At 39.8% G+C, this 12750-nt stretch overlaps 1 protein-coding gene and 1 pseudogene across 7 annotated transcripts in view; both read right to left on the reverse strand.

The window, feature by feature from the left end:
* ZNF81 (zinc finger protein 81) overlaps nt 1-12750 on the reverse strand; it is an 81151-nt gene that overhangs the window by 50160 nt on the left and 18241 nt on the right. For 2 of the 7 annotated variants that reach the window (XM_039843794.1, XM_039843797.1), the window contains exon 3: nt 12274-12359. The exons of the other annotated variants lie outside the window; for them this stretch is intronic. The gene's annotated coding sequence lies outside the window, so the exon portion shown is untranslated. The remainder of the gene's footprint in view (nt 1-12273; nt 12360-12750) is intronic. 7 annotated transcript variants of the gene reach the window in all.
* Nucleotides 10244-10358, reverse strand: LOC120587117 (uncharacterized; annotated as a pseudogene).

Here is a 12750-nt window from a genome sequence, read left to right on the forward strand (position 1 = left end):
TGTGGCAGACAGGGAGAAATTTAGTACAGCCTGTTGGCTGAACTTCCTTCTGTGTCTCATTGTTTCTGGGTGGCTCAGCAAGAATTTGTTTACCATGTGTGTTCTTTATAATCTACCTGTAAATTGCCTGCTTTCCCTTTGAAATTCCAAACCCCTACCTCCTTTCTTCTCAGTCTAAAATAACATATAAGCCCCAACTGCCCAATGTCTCCTTGGGTCTCATATTCTTATGGTACCCCCAAATGTACATCCATAACAAACAGTGGACATTTTCTCCTGTTGATCTGTCTCATGTTAATTTGATTATTAGCCCAGATAGAAGAACTTAGAAGGTGGAAGGAAATTTTTTGACCCCCACACTCTGATTCCATTTCCTACTTTGCCTAGATGCCACCTCCAAGAGTCACTTCTCATCCACATGCCAAGTAGCTAAGAAAGCAGAGATGATGAGGCAATACTATCAAGGAATAACTGGGAGCTTGGATAAGACACTGTGTTCCCATATGAAGACAATAGGATGGAGAATCATTGCAGTAGTCACTTGGAAAAGAAAAACAGTGGAATATTGCTCAACCATAAGAAGGGATGAAATATTGCCATTTGTGACAACATGGATGGATCTCAAGATAATCATGCTAAGTAAAATAAGCCAGACAGAAAAAGTTGAAAATCACATGATAACACCTATATGTGGGATATAAACCTAAAAGCAACAAATGAACAGGACAAGCAAACAGAGACTCATGGACATGGACTATACGCTAGTGGTTACCAGAGGGTAGGGGGTGGGGACAGAGGGGAGGTATATGTGGTAAAGGAAGTCAAATACGTGGTAAAAGAAAGAAATATAATTATGGGAGGTGAACATATAGTGTAAATATATATATATGATTTATTGTTAAAAGTGTACAGCTGAAACATTGGCTTTCGTTAACCAATGTCGCCATAAAAATAAATTAATTAATTTAAAAAATAGTCATGGGGATGTAAAATACAGCATAAGGAATATAGTCAATAATATTGTAATAACTATGTATGGTTTCAGATGGGTACTAGGCTTATCTAGGGAGTCACTTCATAAGATATATAAATGTCTAACCACTATATAGTAAAACTAATATAATATTGCATGTCAGCTGTAATTGAAAAGTAAAAAAAATAAATAAATAAGAAGATAAAAAAAGAAAAACAGAAAACGTGCTAGGCTGAAAAATACCAACATGGGAAAGGAAACTAAAATGCCATCTAGTTTTACAGTTTTCTTAACTGAATGAAAAGACAGCCAGCCCTTCCTAACCACATTACTCATAAAGCTGATACCATTAAGAATATACCCACAGACGTCCTTGTGGGTAAGAGGGAACTCGAAACAGTAAGAATCTATATGCTTTTCAATTCTGCCAATAGTCTTCTCTTCCTGTGCCCAGGGAAGACTCACAGAAGTCTAAACAAATACTTGGCAGCGTGTTTTTAGCTTATAATCCCATATATGGGGATATGCACTAGCTGCTGCACAGAATTCTGCAACCAGCAGGCTTTGCTTGTTTGATGGAGCGAGCATGTCAGGACTGGAAGATGACCTACTGTATCAGGGGGATCTTGGCCAAAAAGACTCTTGACTATCTGCTGCCCGCCCCCAACAAACCATAGAAGAACTAAGGGCTTTAGGGACTCACTGAGAGGGTCTGCAAATGGCCATACTTGAATCCTTTCTGCTAAAAGTAAGTTGGGAGAAGTTTCAGCAGTATACCCAGAATATGAGTGAGTTCTCTGTTAATTTCCATCAGCAGTTTGTTGAGACTTTCTCAAAATCTCCCAGCAACAATTGAGGGGCAGATCAAAATCACTCTCTGGTCCTATCCATATTGTCTCAGCCTCAGACAGACTATTACTCAAATCTTAGCAGCAGCTGCTCAGTTTGGGGACAATCTAGAGAAAGACAAAGAAGAAAAGAAGCAATTAAAACCCACTGTGTTAGCTGCTTAGTTACAACTATTTTCTGAGGGGGTATCTCCTACTCCAGAAAACATATGAAGGGATCCAAGGTAGATGGGAAAATCATAGGTCATTATTGCAAGAAGCCAATACACTGGAAGAGGGCTTTTTTACAAAAAGAGATTCCAGAGAACACAGACACTGCAGGAACAAGGGAATCAGGAAGGCCCAGGACATAACCCTTAGCTAGGGAATTATAGGCAAATGGTTCAAAATCGACAGATTGAGGTAATCTCAGAGTTCTAAACTGGTGAACCACAAGTTTCAATAATTTTCCCTTAGGTTAATCTATGCTTGCCTTTTCTGGTAAATAGTGGTGCTACTTATTCTGCAGCTTCCTGATATTTGTCATTTTCCATCTAGTGGTAGGTCAATGCAGGTTGCTGACATTTCAGGTCAGTCTTCTAGTTGTTCCTTTTCTTCCACAGTTCTCATAATGATAGATTCTCTGATGAAGAACATGCTTTTTCTTACTTTCTTCTGTAAACCTATTGGTGAGAGACCTGCTTGCACACTTGCTGTGCAAAATAAAGGCTACCATGTTCTGTACTCAGGATGGAGTGCTTGTGGCACTCCTCAGAGAAAAGGAACCTGATTTGATTACTCTGTGCCCTCAGAAAGAAAAGGAGTATGGGAGAGGGTGGCAGTCTTCCACTATGCTGGAAACATACCCCAAACTGAAACAAATCAATGCCCAATGATTTTGGCCCTAGAAAATAATGATATTGGTTTAATTCAAGATGTAGAATTGATAAAAACAGCTTACCAAAAAGATAAGCTATGGCCATGTGTAAAAAAAAGATCCTTTGTTGAGTGGGAATAAAATCAGTTATAAAAGAATTAGGAAAACTAGAGATTATTTTAAAAGGAATTCACCCTGTAATACTCCCATACTTCTAGTAGAGAAGGTAAGTTTGATGGACAACCACAACATCGATTCGTACAGGATCTTAAGGAAGTAAATAAATTTGTTATTCCATTAACTCTTGTAGTTCCTAATCCTGTAATTATTCTCACTTCTGTACCAGAGGTTGCTAAGTTTTCCTCTGTAGTTTATCTGTGTTCTGATTCTTTTTTTTCACCCCTGTTTCTCTGACTAATGAGTCTAAATTCTTGTTTGATTTTACTTTTTTAAGACTCCAGTATTTACAGCAAAAGATTCCCCAAGGGTTTCAAGACTATTATTTTTCTAACCATTCATGGGAAAACTTTGAGACATTTATCCCACTGGAGGGATCTATAATTATTCCATATGTAGGTGATTTGCTGGTAGCTTCCAAAACTGAAGGGCAATGCAAACCTGGTACTTTGGCTTCATTACAACTCCTTGCTTCACTGGTGCATGAGGGTTCTCTAGAATTAGAATTAGACAAATTATAATACTGCCAAACTGAAGTAAAATATTTAGGGTATCTGTTGTCAGGTGAAGGCTCCAATTTAGCAGATGAAAGAGCCTACTACAAGAAAACAACTTAGACGATCTGGAGGACTAGGTGGGTACTCCAGACAGTGGGTCCCAACTTCTGCAGAGAGGGCAAAGCCTCTGATGGAGTACTAGCCAATGATTCTTCAGAGCCTCTGATGTGGTCCCTAGAATCAGAGAGGCTTATGAACAGTTAAAACCAGCTATAGGCTCTCCCCCAGGTCTGGGGATTCCAAATTTTGAAAAACGTGCCACTCGTTTTGTAATGAAAATAAAGGTGCTGCTAGTGGAATTTTAACTCAAAAGGTAGTGTTAGACTACAAACCAATATGCCATTTCTCAGTTCTTCTGGATGCTAGATGGGCCTGGATTCCTCCAAGTGGTGGCAGCAGCCATCACACTTAGTGAAAAGGCTCAAGCCCTTACCTTGAGTCATTTATTCACATGTCTCACATGCTGTAACAACTATCTTACAAATTCATAAGACTCAGCATTTATTAGTATGCCATCTGACTAACTATGAACAAGCATTATTATTTAATTCAAATCTTGTGCTTGGAAGATGCAATCTCCTAAACCCTACTACTCTTTTATCAGATCCTGACTAAACAGATGATCATAAGTGTGTAATGGTAATAGAAGAAGACACTAGGTAGGAAGCAACCTGAGTTTTCTCATACTCCAGTTTAAAATGCATATTTGATGTTTACTGATGGGTCATGTACCTGGGATGAAAAGAGCCATCTTGGAGCTTCACATACTATAGTGACTGCTTAGGAAATCTTAGAAAGTTATATTTGCCTGGTGTTAAGTCAGCACTAGCAGAAAAGTTAATATCGTTTCTAGGGCTGCAATTCTTAATTCAGGACTTAAAGTGAATCTATATACTGGTCGTAAATATGTTCGGTGTCTGTTATGTAATGGAGTCAACTTGGGAAAAAAATAGGGGATTCTTGACTTCAATGGGAACTATCTGATGTTCTCATGGAAAATTAATATCTGAGATGCTCAGGGCTTCAAACTACCTACTCAAACATCAGTAATACATTGCAGAGCCCACATAAGGCAGAATGACAAAATTTCTAAAGGTACTGATTTTATTGACAGAGCTGCAAAAGGCACTTTTCAAATATGGCCACCTCAACTTGGAAGCTCCACTTTTAATACAACAAGAAACTTTCATGCTTTTTTTTTTTAAATATGCTTTCCAAAAGGAAATAGACAAATGAATTAAGAAAGAAACTAAAAAGAAATTTAACTGTACTATGGGAGTTACCTAACAATATAATTCCTATTCCATGGTCTTTATATGCTTGGTTGGTATTGCTGCATCATCAACAAAATCAGCCAAGGGAGGGATTTTAAAGGCATTAGACTCTCACTATGCCTACCAAAAAGACGAACTTATTCAGACTATATTAAAGAGATATGCAGAATTCTTTACAGGCCACTCCCAAGGTAAGCACTAGAAGTTTTCCCCAACCAACTTTACAAGGACCCATAGTTTGTGGCAGTTGGATTTCATAGAATCAATGCTTGCAGAAAGTAAGAGGTTTTGTCTAGTCATGGTGAGTATCAGGTCTGGATGGCCTGAACTTTTCCTTTCTTCAAAAAGCCAATGCTTAGGCAATGGAAGTTTCTCTTAATAAACCTAATTCCCACTTTGGGGATACCAGTGCATACTGAATTAGATAGAGGAAGTCAATTTATTTCCACTGTTTTTCAGGAATTATGCAAATATTTTCAGACTTCCACAAGCTATCATATATACTATCATCTTTAGTACTGTTTGCATGTAAGCAAATGAATCAAACTCTAAGAAAACTCATTGGCCAAGATTCAGTGACGAATTAGGGTTAAAATGGCCTACTAGCTTTGTTAAAAAATTAGAGCAACTTCTGCCAGCAAGCATGAAATCACTCTCTTTGAATTTATGTTTGGCAGGCCTATAAATTTTGGTCTAATACCATATCCTATGCCTAATTTAACTAAATCCTCTCATAATCATATTTGCTACTTAAAAGGGTTTCTCTCTCCCCTAGAAACTCTGAGACATAAAGTCATAAGAACCTGGAAGGACCCCCTAAAATAAGTCTGCCATCTCTATCAGCCAGGAGATTTCATTTATATAAAAGTGTCCCAGGGAAATACAGGCTGTCACCTTTTCAAGTGCTGGTGATTACTCATGTGGATACCATGTAAAAGAAAAATACAGTTGGATTCATGCTTTCTCTGTGAAGCCAGCACCTCAAGAACACTGGACTGTCATTTCCACAAAGGACTTGAAGCTTAAGTTTTCTAAAGTAACTGATACTGGTATTGAAGACAACTGAAAAGAGATTGAAGGGTAGAAGAATATGCCACCCCAAAATATGCCACTTTGGCATAATTATTATGAGCTGGAGGCAATTGAGAAGAAACAGATAAAAGTGCCTCTTGTCCCCTCTTTACCAAGAAAGACAAAAATTAACTACTAGAGACAACTTTAAACCCTGTAAGCCTGGGGCGGGCACTAGAGGAAGCTATATAACAAACTTTACTAACTGGCCTTTATCTACCATTAGTTTCCTCTCATATATTTATCTTCCCATAGTTTGTCACCCTTGGAACCCTTAGAAGCCTATAACTGCTTTCCTTTGTCCTTTCATTTCTCTATAAATGTACTGTTCTTTGTTGAAGATACGCCAAAGTTCTAAGCCACTGCTTTGAGTTACTCATTAAAGGGGTCTCAGCCAAGAACTTAGAAAAGTAGAAGAAAAATTATTTTTCCTCACCTACGACAGCGGCCCCCAACCTTTTTGGCACCAGTGATTGGTGCTCCTATGAGAATCTAATGCCTGATGATCTGAGATGGAGCTGAGGTGGTGATGCTAGCACTAGGGAGCGGCTACAAATACAGATGAAGCTTTGCTGCTCACCCACCACTCACCTCCTGCTGTGCGTCCCGGTTCTTAACAGGCAACGGACTGTACCGGTCCATGGCCTGGGTGTTGAGGAACCCTGCCAAGGTACTCTAGCAAATTTATTACTATTCTCATAGGCTTTCTTGCTGTCCTAGTCACAGTAGGGTTATTTCAATTACTTAAGAACAATATTTTACTAGAAAACAAACATTTGTTACACTGCTTTTTCCCCCTGTACTACCAGTAATTATGTATTTCTGATCAACTCCATATTGTATTCTCAGAATAGACATGATCTGGACTTTTAAGCCCAACGATCTAATTATTGGCAGAGTAAAGATGAAACCATACTCATTAGTAACCTTTGATAATACCAATGTAATCGAGATACTCAAGCCCTAAATTTGACACAAAAATGTTTTGTTAATGAGTTTTATTGGAAGGATCCTTATAAAAAAGAAATCTCTTAACTAGACTACAGTCAATAGGATGGTAGGAGTAACCCCACTAGTGAATTGTTCTCTCACCTTTTCTATAGTATGAGTTTGCATCAATAAAACTATAACAGCCATAAAGATAGTGATGGTAAATTACAATCGAACATGTGAGAATCCCTTCAGCAGACTCCTCATATATATAAATGAGATCTAGTTCCCTACTACATGTAGAATATGGCAATGCCCTGAGGCTATTTTAATAACCCCCAGGATTACAAGTGGACAGTTTCTCTTAATATATCTGAGGCTGATATATGTCTTCACAACCAAACATGAATCCCTTGATCCCTCCCCTTATGTAATCTGTCTAAGGGGCCTGTTTGGGGCAATGCAAGGGCAATAGGAAATGTATTAGTATATAATCCTGGGAGGAATAGGGACAGGTACAGCTAACTCTTGATATTGACTTTGAATAATAAACTTAGTGAGTTGGGATAATAACAAACATACATAATACAATTGCGCACTGGATGGAATTACATCATGCAAGATGTTTAAAAGTTATGGGAGCTCGAGCAGAATGGAAATAGAGAAAACTTTGGAATTGGACTGTTCGGAATAATTCAATGATGGAACAACAACAAATCACCGCAAAGGTTTTGGAGCCACTCATTTTTACAGCCTAGGAGCAATTGGCTATTAGATAGCTCAAAGATAGTATCACTAGTCAGAGTTACAGCACTGTTCATATTTAAGAGAATAAACAGGTATTAGACTATGACTACACCAGAAGAGACAGAAGAATGGTGTAAAAAGTATCTAATTAATAGACAAATCTGGCATTTATAGACAGAGATTGGAGAAGATAGGTGCAATGTCACTGGATTAATTTTAGGATACAAGTTTTCTCCAGTCTCGGTATGGACAGATGAACAAAAGTGGATGCCTGTTATTCATGGAGACTTGTATGCCTGTTATAATAATAAAACTACTGATTTGGACCAATGCAAACAATGGCCCATAGCTTGGGTTTTTCCTCAAGACTTAAAACAATTAAGGCCAAATACATTAAACACTAGAAGTTCAATCTATATCCTTCAAAGAGTGCCTCATAATAATATACTGGATAACGGCCATGGGTGTCTTTGTGTTTTGCATCTGGGAAATAATATTTGAGAAGATGGAATTACTACAGGGATAAATTATGTAAGTGTGATGTTCCTTATTGAATGACAGGAACTCAGAAGAAATGTATTTGGCCTTTCAAGAAAAACGCTTTTAATTAAAAATTACATTATCAGGCCTCCGGAGAGCTACTCCTTAAGCTTCATCTGGGTAAGACTTCATAAGGAACTAAAATATAATACTTAAATAATTAATGATTTGAAGGAGCAAGCAATTAAGACAGCACAACAGTTTATAAAAGTAATGCATGAGACTGGAGAATTTGTGCACATTGCTAGGTAAGAATGTGCTTTAACCACTGGTAAGAGATATTTAAAGGTTTTCCCCACTAAGGCAAATACTTTGCCCTTTTGATATGTGTATAAATCTTTTGAAAACCTAAATAAATCTTTTTTCAGCATTACAACCCAGGAATGTTTTTCCTAAGGGCCTGGGAGCCATCCCTTTGAAATACAAACTTCAAGGAAGATAGAGTCCCTATCTACCTGTAACCCTGGGAGCTTAGCCTAGGCGCCTGGCTCTAAGCTATAATCATCCAGTTGTCATAGAGACAGCAGAAATTTGATTTTGCCTGTGGATAAAGGCAATTAACTAGCATAGATGGCCATTCCAATTACCAGGTGAACTTAGGATGAACTATGAAAGAATGCAGAGAAAATGGTGCTCTGAAGTCCTCTTGCATGAAGACATCTACCCTTTATCTTGAGAACATGTACGTGATGGGCTGTATCTGCTCAGCTACACAAAAGGGTGAGATTTCGTTCTGTCTTTGCAATCCATTAGCTAATTAATTGCTTGTGATGCACATTGCAGTCTGGTTTAATGTTTATTCAACAATAAAACGGTTTTCTTTGTATTTTACATTGATGCAGAGGACTTCCTGGGTTGCTAGGGGAGTTTTTCATTTTTTCCCTAACATTCAACCAAGCTGACTCTGGCTACTGTTTTTTCTGTAATAAAATCATCACTGACTCAGAAGTCCCATGACTCTGACAACATACTTGAAATTGTGGCAAGCCCACTTGTTAAAGGTTGGGTAAAATCTCATTCTTCACAGTTCTTGACACCAAGAATCGAGACCAATCTGCATTCATATGGCAACATCTTCAATACACGTTCATAGTCCTCTCCTGGGATAATAAGAACACGTTGGCGTTTCACACCAAAGAATGGGTCAGGCTTTAGGGTACTGGCCTCTCCTCTCTGCTTTCCAAACTTTTCACTATATACATGAAGTCCTAAGTCCTCTTAGTCGGCCGTTCAGAAGCCTTAGTCTCAATGGCTCTGCCTGCCATATTATCATGACTTTGCCATCAGAGGTGGATGATAAACCCTAACAAAATTCAGAGACCTGCTCACCAAGTAAAGTGCCTGAGATCTCTGGGTAGATTCATAATGCTCTACCCTTCTTGCAGTCAAGGAAAAACTTCTACCTCTTTGAACCCCACACTAAAAAGGAAGCCCAGCACCATACTGAACTCTGGGTGAGGGACAGTATGTGCTTCACTTGGACATTATGCTTGATCCTTTATATTGGCTAACTGCAAACCAACGTCCTTTGAGTGGGGCCCAAACCAACAGGTAGTGTAGGTTACTCTCTGGCAAGCTGTGGCACATTCTCAGCTCTGTGACTTCAGGATCCCGAAAGTCTAAATGACCCTGTTGAGCTGCCAGTCTGTGTAACTGATGATTTTGCCCTTGTCATCTTCCTTAACAGCTATCAGCTACACCCCTTATAAAACACAGCTATTAGCTTGCTACTGGGCCCTTGTCAAAACTGAACAACTGACCCATAATGGCCTTGCACCCCTATAACCTAAGAGTCTCATTTTGGGGTAGGTCAATTCAGACTCAATGACTAACAAGGTAGGAAAGGCCCAACAAGCCTCACTTATCAAAGGGAAAGTATATTCAAGACTACAGCTGGCCTGGTTCCAGCAGTATCTTGGCTTTACATGAAAATGAGACAGCTACCCCTTTGGGGAAAAATTTTTTCCCACTCTGCCAACGGGTGCAAGGCTGCTGGGATTAATGGGGCCCTTGGTTCACAAAGGCTCCCTAATGCCTGGATCTGATCCATTAATGGTCTGGCTAAGCTGGAATCTAATGATTTCCACTGGGCTGTGTGGCTGTTACACCTCAGCAGAACTGGGAATGGATTTGGGCACTCCACTCAGCAGGTAGGCCATTCTCATAACTCTGGCCAATATTTTTTTTTTTAGGCAAGGCAACCCTTGGTTCACCTCACAGATTGCAAAGACCTTGTCAGCTTAAAATCCTTTATTTTTTTTTTATTTTTACGCCTACAGCACCTGGTCTTCCTAGGTGGTCTCCCATCCAAGTACTAACCAGGCCCAATCCTACTTAGCTTCTGAGATCAGACGGGATCGGGCTTGCTCAGGATGGCTTGTAGACTACCAATATTCCCTTTGATATTTATTTATTCTTGAGCTATTGCCAATGTCCAACTGTTTAGTTTTCCACTTGGAAGACTGTAGACTGAGAGAATGGACAGCCCTCTTTGGTATCATGGACTATGGAAACAAATTGTAGCTACTAGTTGAATGGTCTGGGTCACCCATGTAGATGCCCTTGGTAAAGATCCATCCTCTGATGACACTGACTGAAATCAAGCTGCTGAATGAGCCTTCACTGCCCAGATTGCTGCCTGGATCCATCATCACATTGGACATGGCACTGTATCCATCATCTTAGACTGGACACAAAGGACAAGGCTCTACCTTTCTGATGCAGAAGGTAGCACTGCATGTCAAACTTCTGACTCCTTCCAAAAGGTGACCTGTTGTGATAAGAGTGCACTGAATTAAGTGTGGCCCAGCCTGCTCCTGGCCAACTCACTGCATCACACCTCATGCCCCCTCTCAGAGCCTTCTCTGATGTGACATCATTGTTGACATTTTTTCATGTTAAAATGTTGCTGTTTCAGTCTGCCTTAGCCCACTCCAGTCACATAATTGTGGCTCTTGGACTTCATCTGTGTCAGGTTTTCAGCTTTCCAGACTGTTTGAAGCCTGAAAATGGTATACCTTTTATTGAAAAAGCCATGTAACAATAGGCTGATAGTCAAGGTATGTGATGGACTTCGACACTCCCTACCATCCACTAGCATCTAGTATTGCTAAGCATTGGAATGGCCTCCCAAAAATGGACTCGAAAGGATTTCTGACTCTACCTCCCTCACCTCCTCAGGCTCCACACACTCTAATAAGGCAGTTTAGTCAATGAATATGGTTGTCCCAGAAAGGAATCATCTCCTTTCAGCTGCTCCCTGGGTAATAATCAGAACAAAAGTAGTTTGCAGTTATATGGACGTATTTTGACAATTTGAGATCCTGCCTTGAACATTCCTGGGTCTAATCTTTCTTTCACCTAATAGCAACCCCAGACTAGCCTGGCTGCTAATCCTCTGGGTGGCAGCCCAGTCAGAAGGAAGGGAGCCTAAGATACTTAAATTTGATTCTGGTTCAGTCATCTGGATTCACTGGTTGGATTGATACTGTCCTAGATCATAAGGATAAAAGGATAATTACCACTTGGTTCAGTACACTGCTCACTGTGTCCCCCTTCAATGACCCACATGGCCAAAGTACAGAACATAACAGAGCTCAGTAAATTTATAAAAATGTTTTTGTCTCTCTTGCACCGAACTTATTGATGTCAAAGATCGGGAAACCAGTAGATGATTGGGGAGGTGAAAGTGAATTTACAGCTACTAGAATGAACCATAATGATTTTGTATCAATAGAGGGTGAGCACAACACTGAAACTAAAGAGGAAACATCTTAGACCCCAGGAGGTACAGGAAATGGAGGAGCATTAATGATCTTTGTCTTTCTGAACCACCCTTAGAGCTTTCCTCACAAAGGGAAATGTCCTGGTACATCTCCCCCAAACTGCTGCAAGGGCCTTAAATTTATCTGTCAGGTCTGCCAATATGTGCAACCTCAATGTTATCAGCATACCCCTTAAGCTTGCTGAGGAGTCTACTTGAAAACAGCAGGAAGGGCCCTAGCTCCTGCATCTCACACACGAAACACTTGTCAACACCTCCAAATGTCTCCTCTCCTCGAAACACTTCCTGTAGCTGTTGCTCAGTTATTCTGTGGGGCAAAAGAAGGCCATGCAGCTGCTGGACATATAGGACAGGTTGGAATGAATGCCTTCAGGCAGTCTCTCCAATAACAAGAACTAGACTCAAGTTTTCAAACAGAACTGAGGACACTTGACAATGCTGAACTTTACCTGAGACCTGAAAACAGTGACAGTTAAGAAATTCCCCCACACTTTTGTGCTCTTAGAAATGACTTACCACGAAGGATACCTTTCCCCTTATGACTTAGATAAGATTTGCTCTCCACTCTTTCTCATGACTTCCATAAGACTCCTGGGGTTTACCTGCAACAAGGGCAAACACAGATCTTTCTCCTTTTGTTGAACCTGCTGAAAGGCCGTCCAACTTCCCATTGTCTCACGAAACCTTAACTGAGATTAGAAGTTTATTCCCCTTAAACTAGTTAGACACAGAGATAAACATTTCTTTTCAGCTGACTAAGACTTCTCCTGAATGCAGAAGCAATCTCAACTGAAAATCTCCCAACCAACTTGTCTATTTCTTCCTGTGAAAGTAAACAGCAAAACCTTCCTGCTGAGAAACTCCAATCTTCACATTTGGGGTGCTCTCCCCATTGTAATAGACTGAACAAAATCAATTTTCTTTCATGTTTGGTTTTATCTTTAACAAATAGAAACTATCAGCCAGCTAAGAGGCCACATTGGAGGCACTCTC

Source organism: Pteropus medius, unplaced genomic scaffold (assembly GCF_902729225.1).
Source record: "Pteropus medius unplaced genomic scaffold, Ma_sr-lr_union100, whole genome shotgun sequence".
In the NCBI taxonomy this organism is placed as follows: domain Eukaryota; kingdom Metazoa; phylum Chordata; class Mammalia; order Chiroptera; family Pteropodidae; genus Pteropus; species Pteropus medius.